This window comes from Tamandua tetradactyla, chromosome 1 (assembly GCF_023851605.1).
Source record: "Tamandua tetradactyla isolate mTamTet1 chromosome 1, mTamTet1.pri, whole genome shotgun sequence".
NCBI lineage: Eukaryota > Metazoa > Chordata > Mammalia > Pilosa > Myrmecophagidae > Tamandua > Tamandua tetradactyla.
The window spans coordinates 97,772,029-97,791,157 of NC_135327.1; the positions used below are offsets into that span (position 1 = coordinate 97,772,029).

The window sequence follows — 19,129 nt, forward strand, 5'->3', positions numbered from 1 at the left end:
CTCTATGTGTATCATTTATACATAAATCTATAAACAAATATCAGTGTCTATGTTCAAAAATATTTTCCTGAAAGGAGTAACTGAATAACAATTGGAGGGCTCCACCCCAGAGCATAAGGAATGAATGGGTCAAGCACAAGGAATGGGGAGCAGAAGAGAGGCCCACTTTGTTTCTCTTGGCCATGGCTCTCTGGAGAAAGGACAGAGCGGAGACTAGAGAGAGAATGCATGTGCTGCACCTGGGATAAGTCCATGCTGCCGTCGCCTATCCTAGGTGGAAGATGACCAGGTCTGTGTGAGCTTCGGCTGGACAGGCTGGGAGACGAGGACTGGGAGGAGTCTCTTACAGCAAGAGGGAGAATTAAAGTTGTGTTCATGGAGGAGAGAAAAGGATAAAGCCAAAGGAAACACTGGCTCCAGTCAGATTCCCAGGAAAAAGAGGAGCCGAGTCAGCAAAAATAACTGGCTAAAAAATATGCCATTTAACTCTTATTATAGCGCTAGAATGTAGGTCTTATTCTCCCTACTTTACAGATGAGAAAATGGAGATACGGAGGGTTAATTGACGAGCTAATGAGTGGCCGGGTCTGTCTGTTACTTTGTAGTCTCTAAGTGGCAGGCACATATGCAGGTACCTAGCGGAAGTGCCCCCATGAGGCAGCTATATCATTATCACTCCCTTTTTACACATCAGGACCCCAAGGCTCAGAAGATGCTGTATTGACCACAACTTGCTCTGATCAGAGACTGGGCACGTGGTGCAAGGGTGGGTCAGCGTGAGTCAACATCTGGAGGTCAGCAGCCATGGCTGAGAGGATGGCCAGCCTTCTGTTCAGCAGGGTCCTAATTGTCTAAGACAGTGAAGAATACCACATGGGCTCCCGGGTTTCAGAAATGGGAGGACACAACCTTTAGTCCCCAGATTGGACATTTCAAGTTCCATTTACTTCAGCTTTCAAAGTGGGCTCAAGGGTATTAGGAATCACTTCTTAATGATCTCTTTGATGTTTACAATATCCCTAAAAGGTAAAAAAACAGGTTCCTCTCATATTTATATTTACCCAGAGCTACGGAGCTGAGACAAGGCCATCCTACTTATGAGTGAGAGAGGCTGTCTTAACTCCAAATTCTGCACTCACTCTGACACAATGCTGCAAATAAGGCAGCCCTCACTGTCTTTCCATTTCTTATTTTACCTCATTTGGTTAAACCACACAAGCTCAGAGCTTGGAACTTCCGTTTCTTATCTCGAACATCATGTACTGTTCCAGCCCACAGCCAGCCACCCAGGAAGGAAGCATTTTGTTCCTTTTCGACAGAGGGTCTGGCTCGGCATGTGGACTCACGGTTGAAAGGCTCTGTAAGTAACATTATCTCTATCTCGTTAAAAAAGATCAGAACTGGAGAGCTCACTGTGTGTTAGAGTTTAATAGTCATCTCTAGTCTGTTTGCCTGACAGTCGACTACGAAAAGAAAAATTGCATAGGAAAGAGAGAGGGAGGGGTAGAAGAAAGAGAGTAAGAAAAAAGAGAGGGGAGGAGAGAAGGAATCAAATGTGGGTCTCTTTTCTTATCCATTTTGAGTTTTCCTAAACTCTACTATAAGTTAACAAATCAATATGTTGGGCCTCAATCTATTAGATACCTGTGGGGAACCTGAGCCATATTAACCCTTTGTTGTAGTCAACTCATTATTCAAATTGGTATCTTAGCTGCTTGTTATTTTAATATTGCTTGTAATATATTTCATTCCTCTCTATTATTTTGTTTCATAACTTCAATAAATATGCTAAATATTTTGATGTCTACATCAAATATGTAGACATAAAAATAATCTAGTGGTAAATGCATCCTTTTGCCCAGAAAAAAATAAATAAATAAAGGAAACTTGTAAACTCCAGTTGTGCCCAGCAAGTTTGCTATCTTGTGTTTTTCATGCCCGTAGACTGCTGGTTTCTCAGAATCTATGCTTTAAACTCCCTGCTTACTTTTGATTTACACTACAGAGAATTTGGTAAAGTTCTAAATGAAAGGGAGAAAAATGTTTCAGGTGGAACAAAAATGTAAAGAAATGTGAAAGGGAAAACTGCCTTAACCTATTCTACCTAAGAAGTTATGTCAGATAGGGAATTTTGTTTTGTGCGTCAAAATGGCCTACCTAATGACATATAATGGGGAGGAGGCATTAAATTGTGAATTGGGTGGGGGAAAAAAAAGCTACTACTACATGTTTTTAATTTTATTGCAGAAAATTAAAAATTTACATCTAATTCTAGTTTATTAGGAGCTATGGCCAGGGGTGGGATGCTGTGGGAAACTCATGGATGATCTGAAAAAAGCATTCGTGCCTGCTTGTCTTTGGTATGTAGATTTGTACATGTATGGAGTATAAATAGGACTGGTGAGGAAATTCATAATGGATCAAGTAATAGTATATTAGGGTTCTCCAGAGAAACAGAACCAACAGAATATATATATATATATATATATATATATATATATATATATATATACATAATCATGAGATTTATTATAGGAATTGGCTTGGGGAACCATAGGGATCAGCAAGTAAGAATTTTGTAGGGCAGGCTGCAAACTGGGAACTTCAATGAAGGTTTCAATGAATTCCCCAGGAGAACCTGGTGGGTTGAAGTAGAGACACAAATTCTTCTTTCTGATCGCTGAAATCATCAGGTCTCCCTTTAAGGCCTTTAACTTAAGGAATGAGACAACTCTCCTTGCTGAAGGCATTCTCCTTTGTTGATTGTAGATGTCATCAGCCATAGATGCAATCAGCTGACTGATGAGTCAAGCCACCCTCACAGTAACAATTAGACCAGGGCTTGCTTGACTAAACAACTGGTCACCATCACCTAGCCAAACTGACGCATGAAATTGACTATCACAGATAGTTTTACTCTGAAAAGTTGATTCAGAGGGACTGGAAAATTCTTGTTAAACTCTTCTCAACTGTTCTGTTCCTCTTTCCAATTTAGAGATGAGTTTACTTCTTGTAAAGTAACATCTGTATGATGTTACTTCTTGAACATCTATATGAAGTTCATGCTTTGTGGGAATTCCTCCATCTCCCTCTCCTTTGCCCTCTACGCAGCTCTACTGTCTTTGTATCTTCATGGTCTTCCTTGGATAGTCCCTGAAAATGGGGAGAAATGCTGCAATAATAATAATAGTAGCAGATAATTGTTGAGGGCTTAGCCTATGTTTTCTATTTACCCCAATCTAGCTCTTTAAATACATCACACTTAATCTTTACTACGACCTCATGAAGTAGGTTATATTAATATCCCTATCAACTTGGGAAAACTCAGGCACAGAGAAGTTAAGGAACTTGCCCCAAGGATACCCAGTTCTTAAAAAGTGTAGCCAGATTTCAACCTAGGTATTTTGCTTCCAAAGCATATGCTGGTAACCATACATGATTGACTCCCATTTGAAGGGAGTAAGGTAGTTACTCTGGGTGGGATTGCAGAGAGGTAATGGGACTTGTGGGTTGGAAATAATCTGTTTCTTGGTCTGGGTGCTGGTCACATGCATCTTGTGAAAATTCGCAGAGCTGCAAACTTATGCCCTTTTATGTAAATGTGTTATACTTCAGTAAAATATTAAGAAAGACAAAAGTAAATGAGTGAAAACAAAGAGTTACAGTATATGTATTTAACCAATGAACAATTGAACCAATAATTTGCCTTAAATGATTTTCCAATAAAAATGTGCCTAGTGACTGAGTGAGGACCTGTAGGCAGTGCGTGAAGTGTGGACTCTGGAGCCAGACTCTCTGGGGTTGAGTCAAGACTCTGCCAGGAGGTGATGCTGGGAAAGTTACATGATCTCTGTCTATGTATCGGTTCTCCATCTGTAAAATTGGGTACGTATTCTTGCAGGGAAGTCATGAGGATTAAAGGAACTAGTATTACTCAAGACATGGCACTGTGATTACATGAAGAGAATCTCTTTTCCATTAATGCCAATGGATCCTTGGAAATTAAGCTGTGCCAGTTGGTGCTGGGAAGGGAGCACTGGGTATTCATAGTAACTGCCACCCTTCATCCTAAGGAAATGTAGTGTAGGTATTTTTTTTTTCACATGGGCAGTCACAGGGAATTGAACCCAGGTCTCTGGCATGGCAGGTGAGAACTCTGCCCCTGTACCACCATCACCCACCCTGTAATGTAGGTATTTAAAAGCCATTTTGCTGGCAGTGTAAAGATGTGTTCCTTCTCCAGAAAAAACGTTCTTCCTTTCAAAACAAATTGTATGTCCAGATCCAAAGTTAGCCAATCAACGCTAATGAAATCCATTAGTTTTTCCTAGTTCAGAAGTTACAGACATTTGAAAGAGTACATTTCTTTGCCTATGGTGTAAATCTTGTGTTCCATAAATAAAACACTGACGTGAAAATGAATAAGGCTGTGTTATTCCCTAGAGCTTATAACAAAAGTCAAATTCTGGGGAGAAGCAAATGAGGAAAGGAAAACACTAAATTTCTTGGATGATGTGGTTCTTGTTTCTGTGTCTACTTGCTGGATTGATGCTTTTTAAAGCTGTGATGCCTGGACCCTTTTGTATCCCTCTTTTGTATCCTTTATCACATTAAGCCAGCTCATAAGCATTTATAGGATGCCTACTGTGTACATCCCTCCCCTGTGATGTCCCATGTCTGATATCCTACCTTTCTTCACAAAGGGCCATTCTGATTGGATCAGCGGTCTTCTCTGCTGTCTACAATTCTGCCAAAGGAGACAAATTAAACATGTCAGGTGACATATGGGAGAAAAGGCTTTCTGATTTATTATGGAACTTTCTATGGATAAGAGTTATTTCTCTTGGCCTGGTACCTGCTTTCAAGGCTTGATCACATTTCATGCCACTGCAGACATTTACTCAAATATCCTAAGTCCTCAGATGTTTGTATGGCATATGTCTGTCTGAATCTGAATGTGATTGGAAAACTGAATATGGTTGGAAAACTGAAGCCAGGCTGTTGATTCGAAAATGAGAATGAGGGGGAAAGGTTAAGTTCCCTTACAAACCTCACTTTTAATGCTTTTAAGCTTCGCTAAGGCTATCTCGGTTGGGAAAAGAACTTCGGATCATGTTGCAGTAAAAAAGAAAATCTTACTTCAGTTTAGGCTGATCACGTTTCAGAATACTGTACTATTTATTTGGAGAAGTATACAGAAAGCTTTTTTTTCCTCCAATTTTGTTTACTAAGAAGATGCTGTTGTGTATCTTTCTTGTTGGTGGGTTTATTTATAAGAAAAACCAGTGGTATGGGAGGTCAGATTTAGGGGTGATCATTCTCTCTCTATTTTGGTTTTTCAGGAGTTACAACCAGATGAAGCATAATTTAAAGAAGCACAGAACTGGGTGATGGGTCTTGCAGAACTGCCTGTCTGTTGGTCCTGAAGGAAAGCTTATCCCAAGCCAGGTAATTTATGACAGAAGACCATCTGAGCTCCCTGCAGGCAGCGCAACTGAAGTTCACCAAAGAACCCCTGGTTTATTGGGGAGAGCTGTAAGGCTGGAGACAGGATAAGTTATGGCTTTCCAGTGGCTTTCCTTTTCTCTCTTTCCTTGTTGTGATTGTTATTTATTATTTGTGGGTAGGAATGAGAGGATTCATTTTAACAACTTTTGAACCTCCTCTAAATTCATGGCTCTGAGTTTTGAACCATCCCTGAACCTCCCTGTATTTGGGTTCCCATTCTCCTAGCATTCTGCAGCTTCCTGTTGTGAACTGAGAAAGAGCCTAAAAGTCTTATTTTAAAAAGTGGAGGCAATTCCTTAGACATCAAACAGTTCTTTTTAAAAAGCAATGTATTTTGTTGAAAAAAAAAAAGCAATGTATTTTGATGAGTCAAGTGCAAATGAATTGAAAACATATGGGACGAATCCAAATCTCCCCTTTCTACCACTGCCCCCGCTCTGGCCCCCACCAAGATTATGTAGCGAGTTTCTGGCTGAATGACTATTAGACTTTGTGGGATTCAAAACTGGTAAGAAATAATGGGACAAAGGATGAATCTGGACACATTTATTCATTTTTGTTTCTTGTGCTTTATTTCTTGTTGAATATAAAACGTGCTTTGATTGACCCCTGAAGGCTAGAGAGAAGAGTAAAGCAGAGGTGACATTTATTAAGCAGCACTTTGCCACATAAGAAGTCTGTATCTGGAAACAGGGCATTTTGGCTAAAGATTTAACATCTTTATTTAAGGCTGTAACCTTAGGAGATAGAAATAATTTTGAAATCCGGTCCACCCTCCTCTTCCCTGGGCTGCAGTCCTTCTCATCACCTTCATACCTGCAGCTCATTTGGTGCTTCCTTCCCAAGCTTCGGGTCCTGTCCTTAAGGACTCCGGAAGGTTATTTGGGTCTGGTATTCTCTATGGCCAATTGCTTTAGATGTGCCTTTTTGTAACTGAGCCCAGTGGGTCACAGCTCTGCAGAGGTGGCCTGGGATGAAGGAGCAGAAATAGTAAGAAATTCTGCTCCTCCTATGGGCAAGGGTTTCTGATTCTCCTTCAACCTCAGGAGACCTGTCATGGAGCTTGGCACATTCCAGGAGTTCAAGGGCCTGGTATGTGGCAGAGGTTTAGGAAATGCTTGTGAAATGAATGTCTCAGAGTCTGCTCAATAAATTGCACATCAGTTGCCCATGGGGCTGGTGCTCAGTAATGTGTGATGGGGAAAGAATAGCCACGAGGCTAAAAACCAGGCAGAGCCACAGAAGAAATGTTCACATTTGCTGCCAGCATTCTCCAATACACGCTTGGGAAAACCCCATGCAGTATTCTATGGGTCTGTCCCATTTCCCCACCTGAAAAAGATGGGTTCATGATTGCCACCCACTTTGTGGGGCCGGTGTGGGAATGAATGTGAGCAATCCTACAGACTGCTTAGAGATCCCTGGTTTAAAGTTAAGACCCATATAAAAGAACAAGCATCAGTGTCAAGTGTTCTTAGCATTAAAGCCATACACTGAGGGGGAAAGCAGGTCCATCTTGCATTTAGTTAGCAACAAACTTCCAATACACTTTCTACACATTTATGGAGAGGAAAAACAGTTGAAAATTACTTTGTGATAACAGAATATGCTGAAAAGAGACTGCCAAGAAAGTCCCTTTGGCCAGCCCTGGCCCTAGTGTCCTGTTGGCAGCTGGGATTATCTAAAGTGGGCATCCTTAGAGCAGCAGGAATTCTCTTCCACCACAGACTGCAGTAACCCCTCCATGCAACCATTTAGCAAACTGCAGAGAATCTAAATCGAAGCTTTTCTGAGGCAGGACAGGGTCCTTTGAGGGCACTTTGTTTCCTTTGGTTTCTATCTCCTTCACTGGAATGCAGTTAAAACCTGGATAAGTCGACAACAAAGAGCAGGTCCTCCAGGGAGAAGAAACCCCCTCACGCTAAAGAGAAGTTGAGGAGCCCTTTCGGGGTTCTGGTTTTGCCATCATTTCTGTTGATAGTTGGAAAGAAATATCCCCCTTCTTGAATTCAGCACATACGGTCTTTTTTTAACTCCTCCCCTCCTTATACAAACATTATAGGGCCTGGTCCTTGAATGGGTTATTATTGAGCAGTTAATGTTAAATACAGACCAGCGGGGCCAGTTGAACAGTAGGACTGTGTGGGCTGAGGGTGAAAGTAGCACTCACGCGCCCAGGAGGACTGCAAACGGCTGCCACCAGAGTCAAAATGGCACTTGGCTGGGGGAGAATCAGAATGACCTCAAAGCTCTTTTGAAAGTTCAAGAGAGGGTATGAAGGGTAGGAGAGGGAATCAAAAGGCAATCTGTAGGTCACTGGGCCCTGGGGTGCTGGTCTTAGCTGGTATGTTGGTTTGAAAGTGTTGTGTATCCCAGAAAAGCCATGTCCTTTAATCCTGATTCAATATTGTAGAGTGGAAACCTTTGATTACATTGTTTCCACAGAGACTGACCCACTCAACTGTGGTGTGGCCTTTTGATTAGATGGAGATGTGACTCCACCCATTCAAAGTGGGTCTTGATTAGTTTACTGGAGTCCTTTAAAAGGGGAAGCATTTTGAAGGAAGCTTAGATGCTTGGAGAGCAGTTGCTTCAGCACTAATAGACACAGACATTCAGAGCCATGCAGACATTGCCATGCCTTCCCATGAGATGCTAAGCAAACCAGAACCCAGAGTTGTGTCAGGTGGGAGTTAAGTGGAAGGCTCACAGATGCTTAGGGAGGAAGCCAGTGGCATCAGAAGCTCTAAGCAATGGAACTGGGAACAAGAACCAGAAGATGTCAGCCACATGCCTTTCCATGTGACAGATATTGGCCTTCCTAGATTCAAAGTATTTTTTTCCTGGATGCCTTAGTTTAGACATTTTTATGGCCTTAGAACTGTGAATTTGTAACTAATAAATTCTCTTTTAAAAAAGCCATTCCATTTCTCATATATTGCATTCTGGCAATATTTAACAAAACAAAACAGTTAGCATCCTGAGAAAATGAGGAGGGGTATCTTGGGTCTCAGGGTCAGTCTTGGCCAAAGGTCTCTATCTCTCTCTCTGTCTTGTTTCTCTCTCTCTCTCTCCTCTTTCTTCCTCCTCCTGCGGGGAAAGGGCAGTAGGCAGATGTGGACATAATGAACACAGCTGATCCCCAGTGGAAGGGGTCCCGGTGCCTTGCCTGCTCTGGATCACTCATGTAAGCCCTGCTTACTCTACCAACATCTTCCTCTAGATTCACCAGGCACTGATTATGCGCTGCAGTACGGGGTGTGTGGTCACCATGCTGGGGAGATGGGACCTTTCTTCCTCCTAGAAGCAGAGCTCTGAGTCAGACCTGCTTGCGCCCAGCTGAGGCCCGGGCAGGAGACAAGGACGCGGAGGTCGCTGTGCCTTAATTACTCCCTGGCTGAGATGGAAAACGTTTCTTCTCTTTCTGCAGCGAAATGGGCCTTGGGAGAAATGCCCCTCCTCCCTTTACCTCATGAAAGGGATGAAGAAATGAAAAAGTTAATGTTTCTGACAGGCGCTGTCATGCTCAGGTGGCAGCAGAGCGATGTCACGTTTACTGTTAGGGCCATCGCCATCGCCCCACGCCCCCAAAGCCACCACAGGGGTGAGTGCAGTCTCCTCAGGATGAGACACCAGCACCAACTGCTTGGGAGGTGCTCATGGGGCCCCCCCAGATGGTCACTTCCAGTGATGGTTTTCCAGGATGCTCATTGTGCTTCCTCCCAAAAGGAGGTGATCCGGAAGATGGCCACCTTGAAAATAACGGCATGAAAGGACTGTGACTGCCCTACAATATTTTGATTTCATATTTAAAAAGAAAGAGTGAGACTCAGTGAGCTCATGAATGTTTGATCTATAAAGACCTGTGCCTTTTGAAACAGAAGCCACAGACCATATGCGGCCAGTCCGAATTGAGATGTGCTGCAAGCATAAAACATACACTGGTTTTTGACGACTCAGAATGAAAAAAAATAAAGTAAAATGCCTCATTAATAATTCTTGTATATTGATTACATGTCAAAATGATATTTTGGGTATATTAGTTTAAATATTTCATTGACATTAACTGTACCTATTTCTTTTCGTTTTTCAAAATGTTGCAATTAGAAAATACATATATGGCTCACATTTGTGGCTTGTATTATATATCTGTTGGACAGCCCTGAAATAAATTTTAATAGCCCATGGGGATATTGCTATCTGGAATTTAATACTTGCTCCCTAATTCACAACATCAGGTATGCGATTGACTTGAAAGGACTCTTGATTGTTTTAGATATTTTCCGGAAAAATTGCAAAAGGCTTTGGAAGAGACAAACAAAAAGTTACTGGTCATCTCTAATGCATCCTTGTAGTCATCTCTGCCTTTCATAGCTTTTGAGCTATTTTATAAATCTGTAAATTGAAGAAAACTGAGAACAATGGAAGCGATTCTTATCTATAGAAATGCAAATTGTGTCCCATGGAATGTGATTGATTTATTGCTCTGAGGATAGATCCTTTTTCAGTATTTGTAAATTCATTTCAGCATTCCCTATTGCCCATGTATAAATGGTTCACTGAATTTTTTTCTTTGAATGTGTGGTACCATCTTAAGTTAAATTCATATGTTACATAAAATCTTTGACATGGGTTCATTATGTATTTGTCTGAGAGTCATGATTTTACCTTTTTAACCATACTAGTGAATTTACAAGCTCATGGTTGTCGAGATGAATAACTTTGCCCCTCCGTTCTTTCTCAGCCCTGCACCTCTGTAGCTGGGAAATTAGGATTTAAGGGGTGATTTAAAAATATATATTTTATTGAGAAATCTTCACACACATACAGTCCCTACATGGTATACAATTAATGGCTCACAATATCATCACATAGTTGTGTATTCATTGCCATGATCATTTTTAGAACATTTGCATCACTTCAGAAAAAAAAAAGAAAAAGAAAAAAAAAAACTTAAATATCCCATACCCCTTACCCTCCCTCTCACTGACCACTAGTATTTCAATCTACCCAATTTTTAAATTCTTTATCCCCTCTATTATTTATTTATTTATTATCCTTATTTTTTTACTCGTCTGTCCATATCCCAGATAACAGGAGCAGTAGACATAGGGTTTTCACAATCACACAAGTCACATTGTGAAAGCTATATCATTATACAATCATCTTCAAGAAGCATGGCTACTGGAACACAGCCCTACAGTTTCAGGCAGTTCCCTCCAGCCTCTCCAATACAAAAGTAAAAGGAGTATCTACGTAGTACATAAGAATAACCTCCAGGATAACCTCTCGACTCTGAAATCTCTCAGCCACTGAAACTTTATTTTTTTACTTTATCTTTTAAATTTTTATTCATTAATTAAAAAATTAACAACAAACAAAAACATTAACATATCATTCCATTCTACATATATAATCAGTAATTCTTAATATCATCACATAGTTGCATATTCATCATTTCTTAGAACATTTGCATCAATTCAGAAAAAGAAACAGAAAAAAATAAAACGATAACAGAAAAAAAAACAGATTATACATACCATACCCCTTACCCCATGCTTTCATTTATCACTAGCATTTCAAACTAAATTTATTTTAACATTTGTTTCCCCCTATTATTTATTTTTATTCCATATGTTCTACTGGTCTGTTGATATGGTAGATAAAAGGAGCACCAGACACAAGGTTTTCACAATCACAGAGTCACGTTGTGAAAGCTATATCATTGTTCAATCATCGTCAACAAACATGGCTACTGGAACACAGCTCTACATTTTCAGGCAGTTCCCTTCAGCCTCTCCATTACGTCTTGTATAACAAGGTGATATCTACTTAATGCGTAAGGATAACCTCCAGGATAACCTCTCAACTCTATTTGGAATCTCTCAGCCATTGATACTTAGTCTCATTTCACTCTTCCCCCTTTTGGTCAAGAAGGTTCTCTCAATCCCTTGATGTTAAGTCTCAGCTCATTCTAGGGTTTTTCTCAGTCCCTTGAGACTGAGTCTCAGCTCATTCCAGGATCTCTGTCCCATGTTGCCAGGAAGGTCCATACCCCTGGGAGTCATGTCCCATGCAGAGAGGGGTAGGGTGGTGAGACGCTTGTCGTGTTGGCTGAAGAGAGAGGCCACATCTGAGCAACAAAAGAGGCTCTCTTGGGGGTGACTCTTAGGCCTAAATTTTAAGTAGACTTGACCTATCCTTTGTGGGGTTAAGTTTCATATGAACAAACCCCAAGACTGGGGACTCAGCCTATAGCTTTGGTTGTCCACACTGCTTGTGAGAATATCAAGAATTCAACTTGGGGAAGTTGAATTTCTCCCCGTTCTCACCATTCCCACAAGGGGGCTTTGCAAATACTTTTCCAGTCACTGATCAAATCACTCTGGGATTCATCAGGGCATCACTCTGGACAAACCAACAAAATCTCATGTCCTACCTGAGATTCCAAGTTCTTATGGCGTTCAATCAGACTATCTACATAAGTTATATTAGGAAATGCACTAGTCAAAATATAAATTTTGTAACAAATAAACATTTTTTGCTTTAGTCTCACACATAAGGTGACATTTAAAAATATTAATTACCATCTATTGAAACTTTATTTTGTTGCACTTCTCTCTTCCCCATTTTGGTCAAGGAGCCTTTCTCAATTCCATGATGCCGGGTTAAGGGATGATTTTGATTGCTGAATCATTATATAAATATTCCTTTTTGGTTTCTGGGATATTGCAGTAGATAGAGGGGAATACCTGAAATCCCTAAACTATAATTCAGCTGCCCTGATATCTGAAATGATTGTAAAAGTCCTCTTCTTGTGCCTTTGTGACTGTAAGAGCTGTTACTCCCTTTATCTGGTCATTTTCTAGTAGGAAAAAGGCCCTAATGCTAATGAAGAATTTGAAGTCAGACCTTAATTAGTTTCAGCCCCTTACTCCTATTGGTTAGACTCTTGCTATTGAAAAGATAACTGTCTCCCTTCCTTTCCGCTGACCCCTTTACTATTGAAATGATCGCTCTGCCTTCCATCCTTTCTGATAATTCTGTCTTCTTTTCTGCCTAGAACTTGCTGTTTGAAATTGTAGTGACCTCATCTCCCCTTGCTAAAATCCTTAAAAAACCTTGAACCCCTAAACTTGAGGAGAAAGATTTAGGGTTGATAGACCAACTGATCTCCTACTACATACCAAGTAATAAACTATTTCTCTCTTTGAAACTCCAGTGTCTCAGGATTTGGTCATTGAGAACATTGGGCAAAAGAACTCACTGCCTTTGTCTGGTAACACCATGCCAATGGCCCCAGTGACCGAGGGATTGCGGGCACCCCCAGATGGGATCCAGAATGCATTTTTCTAGAGAAACTGTTTTACTTAGTGATTGATTACAGTTTGGACACTATTCACAGATGGAACAAGCTAAATTGTGGGCTATTCAGAATTTTGTGAGCCAGCCCAGGGAAGTCACCCCCAGTGAACATTTGACTCTAAGAGGAAAACTGCTCTGAGTTCCAAATAATGAAATAGAAACTTGGCATCCATTTCATTTGTATGTGTGCACTGCAGATACTAATCAAGCACCAGTTGCACAATATCCCTGTAGTTTAATGGCAAAACATATTTTAAAAGAGTTATTTTTTGCTGTTTTGTTTATTTCTTTTTTTGGGGGGGGATGGCTTTTGCCTTATAAACATTTGAGAAAAAGCTCCATTCTTCATTTTATTTTCTCATTTTTCTAAAAAAACTGGCTTACTTCAAAGCAAGGTATGACAAGATGGGCCTGGCACATTAGTAGTTATTTTACATTTCCATTTACTCCTGCAAATAGAATTGATTTTAACCAACATGAGCAAGTAAAAAATACAAAGTAGGTAATTTTGCATTCTATCCCTTTAAAAACTTTGGAAATACAACCCTAATGATGTATGTGTTTTGTTTCATTTCCTTATGTAGATTTTTTTTTTTTTTTAAAAGTTGGATTTTATTAACAGAAAGATCATTAAATTTTGTGAGTATTGGTCTCTGGGATTTAAGTTTTTACAGAAGACATGAAAATTTACTAGTCTTTCACCAGCAGGGAGGTATGATTTTTACATCTGTAATTCTGAAAGGGAAACATTCCGTCTACAAATGCAGAAAAGCTTACTTATAAATTTTATGTTTAATTGGCTATTTTATTAGAAAAATCACCCATCTTGGGGACTCCATTTAAAACCCATTTATACAATATTCTCACTTATATAATCTGACCATATTTTCTTTTTTGGTTCTTTGGAAAATAAACTGAGGAGGCTTTGTGGCATGAATAAACCACTTTACCCAGGTATTTTTAATACCACAAGTTGCTTGGTGATATAATTAAGAAAACCAAAAATGTGTTTTTATAATTTCCAGCTGTTGAGATTAATTTTTGAAATTTGAATATGCTATAAACTGCTTTTGATTTTTTATATCAAGAAATACTTTTAGGAGCACAAAGGTAGTTCAGTGGTAGAATTCTCGCCTGCCATGCGGGAGACCCAGGTTCAATACCCAGCCCATGCACTTCCCAAAACAAATAAGCAAAATAAACAAACAAACAAACAAAAAGTTCAACAAATAGTGCTGCAATAACAGGATACTCTCATGGAAAAAGAATGAAATGTGACCCCCGCCATATAGCATACAAAACAAAAAAAAAACTTTTAAAAATTAACAAACAAGAGTATGAATTTATGTAACTATTTACTGCAGAATAAGATAACATTATGTTTTTTTAAAGTTGATTTAATTAAATAAAAAAGCTTTGGCAAAATTTGAACAATCTTTACATGCTTTTAATAGTCTTATCAAAGAGTTTTGGTATATCTTGATGAATTCTCAATAAAGAGGAAAAGAAACACTGGCATATTTAATCTTTTAGCTCAAACCAGGTCATGAGAGCCAACTGCTTGACTGTCAGGGACATTATATACCAGTTGTAAAACACAGCCATTATTAAAATAAAGTATGTAAACTTATAACTAAATAAGTTATATTTTTAACAAACTTTCCAGAACTACTTACGTAGCAGAATTGCTAGCACTAACTGCCATCTTTTGAGCTATATAATAGTGAAGAGTTTTAAGAACATCTTATTGTTTTGTGCAAATGATACCCAAGTCCACACAAAGTCTACACTTTTCATCTGGACGTTTGGCCGTGTAGATCACCTTGAGAAGGCATGGCCCTTTAACTGAGATGCCGTCTCAGACCTCGTTTCTCCAAATCTAGGGCCCGCTTGCATTTGAACATCATCGCATTTAGCCTCCTGAGTCCCTGTCTTCCCTCCCCTGTCCCACTGAATCAGCCAAAGAAACCTTTGTGGCACTCCTGACTTATGGAGGCACAGATAACTCTGACTATATGGGTAGAAATGCAGCACTGTAATCCGTTCAATACGTGTTCTGTGTTGTGAATAAATTATTAAAGGAAGATTATGCTGTTGATAATGGTTTTATTACTTTACAAACTCAAGGCTCCAATATTTTTAACAACAGCGTAAGAATGTGTTGAATCATTTACAGTCAAACATGATATGTCCGAGCCTATATTCGCAGGTACCATTGCAGAAGGTTGCCACAGTGGATAGCCTTCACAGCTTTTCCAGTGTCCTAAAATAAAGGCATAGTTTAACCTGCAGGTGAGCTGAAGTTGAGGGAATTTGCAAAACGACCTCTGAATAAGGAATACCTTGCCAGGAAAATGTATGAGATCTTCAAGGAAAGGATGTTGGAAGAGACATGAAATGGCGGGAGAATTATTGTCTCTGACACAATTTTGAGTTCTTTGACAGCAGTGTTGCCTAGTTTATGAGGCACATAGAAATTATGCTCAGGAAGCGAGGAAGTTTTTGAGTCCTAACAGGAAAGAAAGAGCTGCAGAACATGAAGTTCAAACTAGCTCGCTTCTCATCTCAAACTTTCTGAAATTTTGTTTTGCACCCTACACTAATCGCAACCTCATATAAAAGACAAAACTTTGCCAGATGTTTTGGTGAAATTTACTCTGTTTTTCTTTCCATGGGTAATGATAATCAACTTTTAATTAGGGTCCTACAATTTAAAAAGCCTCTAGTTCACATAACCACCTTTTAAAGTTGTTGCTATTGTTGTTATTATGCTGATTTTTACAAATATGGAAACTGAAGCTCAGCCTCTTTCTAAAGATCATCCAGGAAATAAAGGGTGGGGCTGGAATTTTGAAATACAAATCACCAAACTCCAAATCCTCTGCTCTTCTCCATCTTTTAGGATGACGATGAGATAGAATAAGACATGCATCTTTTAATAAATTATGTTTGCTCTTTTGAATGAGAGCTTGGAGAAAAGTAAAAGGCCATGTTGTTTATTCTTAAAACTCCTCAGCCTAAAGAACACAAAGTACTTTTAATTATAAACATATGCAATACTCATACCATTTTGAAATATTTACCAAAAGAGAGAAATATAATTCACCATGAAAACAAACCAACTCCATCAGGCTAGGACTTGTTGTCAACCAAGCATCCCGACTGCTCTCTAGGTCCTTTCTGGCCTTTGTGAAAGTTGGCAGCTAGAGAAGTGGGACAGGGACCACGAGGACTTAGTCCTGTCTCTGCTCCATCCCTCCAGGGTGCACCAGGGGCTTTCCTTCTCCTCCCCTTCTTCCACTCCCCACCCAACACCTTCAAAGACGGGCAAAGATCCAGCCCAGGCAGTCAGACCTTGGTTTGCAACGTGAACATTGACCACTTGTATTTTACACATGGGAGAGGTGAGGCAAGAGAGGTTGCTAAACATCTACAGTAAATCAAACGAGAATGTCAGCATCTTGCTCTTAGCTAAGTTCAAAGATGCAAATCAGAAAAAAAGAACCTTGCAGTATTTATATCTCAAGGACCGGGCTCCCTTTCCAACATGGGTTGGCTTCTCACAAACTTGGAGTCGCCTTTTGGCAAAAGGTGGGTCTGCATGGGAAAAGAGACCTCATCATTTGCCTAATGGCATGTGGACTTCTTCACATCACATGTAGTTCTGACGGTCTTGGAGAGACCACACGACACTAATGCAATTTCCTCATTAATGCGCACCTCTCCATCAGCCCCGAAGTTCAGGCATCTAACTTTAAGACCCAGACCTCCAGCAGATCAGGACAGACGCCACAGAGCTTTGCAGAGACTCGCCAAAATCACACTACCATTTGGGAGATGGTAGTGACGAGGTCATTTTGATTTCATACTGTCTGTCCCCAGATCTCCTGCACTGGGCTGGTCCTGGCTTTGGGGGAGAGTCAAAATGCCAGGATTTTGGAATATTCCGTGTGATGCTCAAAGGAGCAAGCGTCGCTGTGGCACTGGTTCTTGCCATCAGGAAGAGGACCCGGGACTGCTGACTTCCAGCAAGAGCTGGCCCTGAAATCCGAATGAAAGCAGTATCCAGTCCTCAGGAGCTGGCTACGTGTTTGAGAGCTTGACCAAGAGATGTGAGATCCTGCCTCGGTGAGAGGCAATCTAGTGAAAGGGGGTAAAAGATACACTGGTCTTTTCAGTTGGGGGCATTCTTTAATCTTAGGAGACTACCAGCCTCACCACCTATTGTAAAGTTTAACAACTCTCCAACAACTCTCTTTCTCTAGCAGGATCCCGCCATTCCAGCAAGAACCTAAACCCCAAAGCCAAAATGGAAAATGACCATTTTTTTTTTTTGCCATTAAGTCAGAGATTTTTTTTTTTTAATGGTGGCTTGTTCTATGTAGGCTCTTGAATAATTTTTTCTTTTCGCTCCCAAGTAAGGTGAATTAATTGACACAGTAAAGGTCTGGAAGCCCTAAACTGTTGGTTCAATTCCCAACTCTCACACAAAGAAGCTAAATGACTTGCAAGAGAATACGTAGGAAAATCAACAACAATTTTCCTGTATGCAAAATAGGGTTGGGGCACCCACTGGGACACCACGTGCATTTAAAAAAGGTGTGTTCCAAATGCTAATTATTCACCAGGTGGTGTTACAAGACAGCGTCTCTCTCGACACAGCAAGTTGGTCATTAACAGGATGATGATACCGACAACTTTTAAATGTGGGTTTCAAAGAATATAAGTTTTCAGCCATCAGGGAAACAGAATATTGGATATCCCCGATATTCTTATTTGGGAGCCCTGATGTCAAGTTCATTTCACAGATTAGCTGCCCGAGGCCACAGAGAGAGGTAGAGCAGAGCTGGTGTGAGAACTCTGGGCTGTACCTTTAAGCAACAGCATATATTAAAAACCCCACTGCCTTTTATCTGCCTGCTCTATACCGTGCCTCCCGGGGAGGAGGGTTTCTCAGGACACGGACTTCTCGCTCTCCAGCCGGGCGACTGGAGGGCAAGCCGCACCCGCACTTCATGATAGAGCTGCCTCGCCATCAGGTACAGAACTCATTCCTTGATGACAGCATTGCCAGCGTCTCCTATCAGTGGCTGAAGCCTGAGAAGGCATGAAAATAAACAGAGCCTGACAACTCTGCTCCCCATGTTATGACCTGTTCACCTCACCTGCCACTTCCAACTTCAGTTCTCCCTGAGTAGCCTCCATGTTATTCAAGTCAGCAGGACTCTCAGAAACCAGACAGCATGTGCTGAGGCTGCCAAAAAGAATGCGTGCGCCGAGGGCGCAGGAGGATGTGAACTCTTCGAGTGCTAGGTTATAAACAGCGCAGAAGGCATTCTAGCTGCTGTCACAATTTGCTCCTGGTCTTGAAATTTCCAAGCACTCCCCTCCTTAGTCTTGAATACTTCATGCTGTGGAATCACAAAGGTTTTCATTCCAAGAAGAATTTTTTTCTTGAAGCATTCAGGAACCTATTTTATTGTGGCACAGCCCAGCAGGTGGTTCTAGTTACTTTATTCTAGAACATTCCTATAGGCAGCATGGGGAACCCCTTTAACAAGTCAACCCAACTTACAGTTTATTGTGAATGATCATCATTCACAGCACTGCACTCCTACACCCAATTCATTTTTAAATGCTCATTTAAAAAAAAATACAAATTTTCATAGCGGTATTTTTCATAAAAGTCAAAATGTGGAAGCAACCTCCCAAACGTGCATCAATTGCCAACTGGGTAAGTAAAATGTGGTACGTCCATACAACGGAATATCATTTGTCAATAAAAACAAAGTACTGATACATTCTACAGTGTGATTGAACATCAAAAACATTACACTAAGTGAAGAAGCCAGACAAAAAAGACCACATATTGTATGACTCCATTTATATGAAATATCCAGAAAAGGCAAATCTATAGCAACAGATAGGAGAGTGGCGATTGTCTGGGGTGGGGGAGCGGGAATGGGGAGTGGCCACAAATGGACATGAGGTACCCTTTTTGGGGTGATAGAAATGATCTAAAAGTAATCGTGGTAATGGTTGCACAACTCTGTTAATTTACTAAACACCATTGAAATGTATAGTTCGAGAGAGTGAATTTTATGGTACATAAGTTACAACTCAATAGAGTTGTTAAAAAACAACGACAATAACAACAAAAAAACACTCCACAAATAGACGCCCAAGCTGTTAGCACGGAGGACGTCTTTCAGACTGAGGTTTTGCTGTGAGGCTTTGGGCCACTAGACAGACCCTG

The 19,129-nt window shown here is 40.5% G+C and overlaps 1 long non-coding RNA gene across 1 annotated transcript; it reads left to right on the forward strand.

Annotated features, from left to right (window-relative positions):
- The first annotated feature begins 1,226 nt into the window (after positions 1–1,226).
- LOC143650522 (uncharacterized) lies at positions 1,227–9,408 on the forward strand. Its single transcript, XR_013159588.1, has 3 exons — positions 1,227–1,360; positions 5,343–5,448; positions 8,939–9,408. It is a non-coding gene; the product is annotated as an uncharacterized LOC143650522 (long non-coding RNA).
- The last annotated feature ends 9,721 nt before the right edge of the window (positions 9,409–19,129 follow it).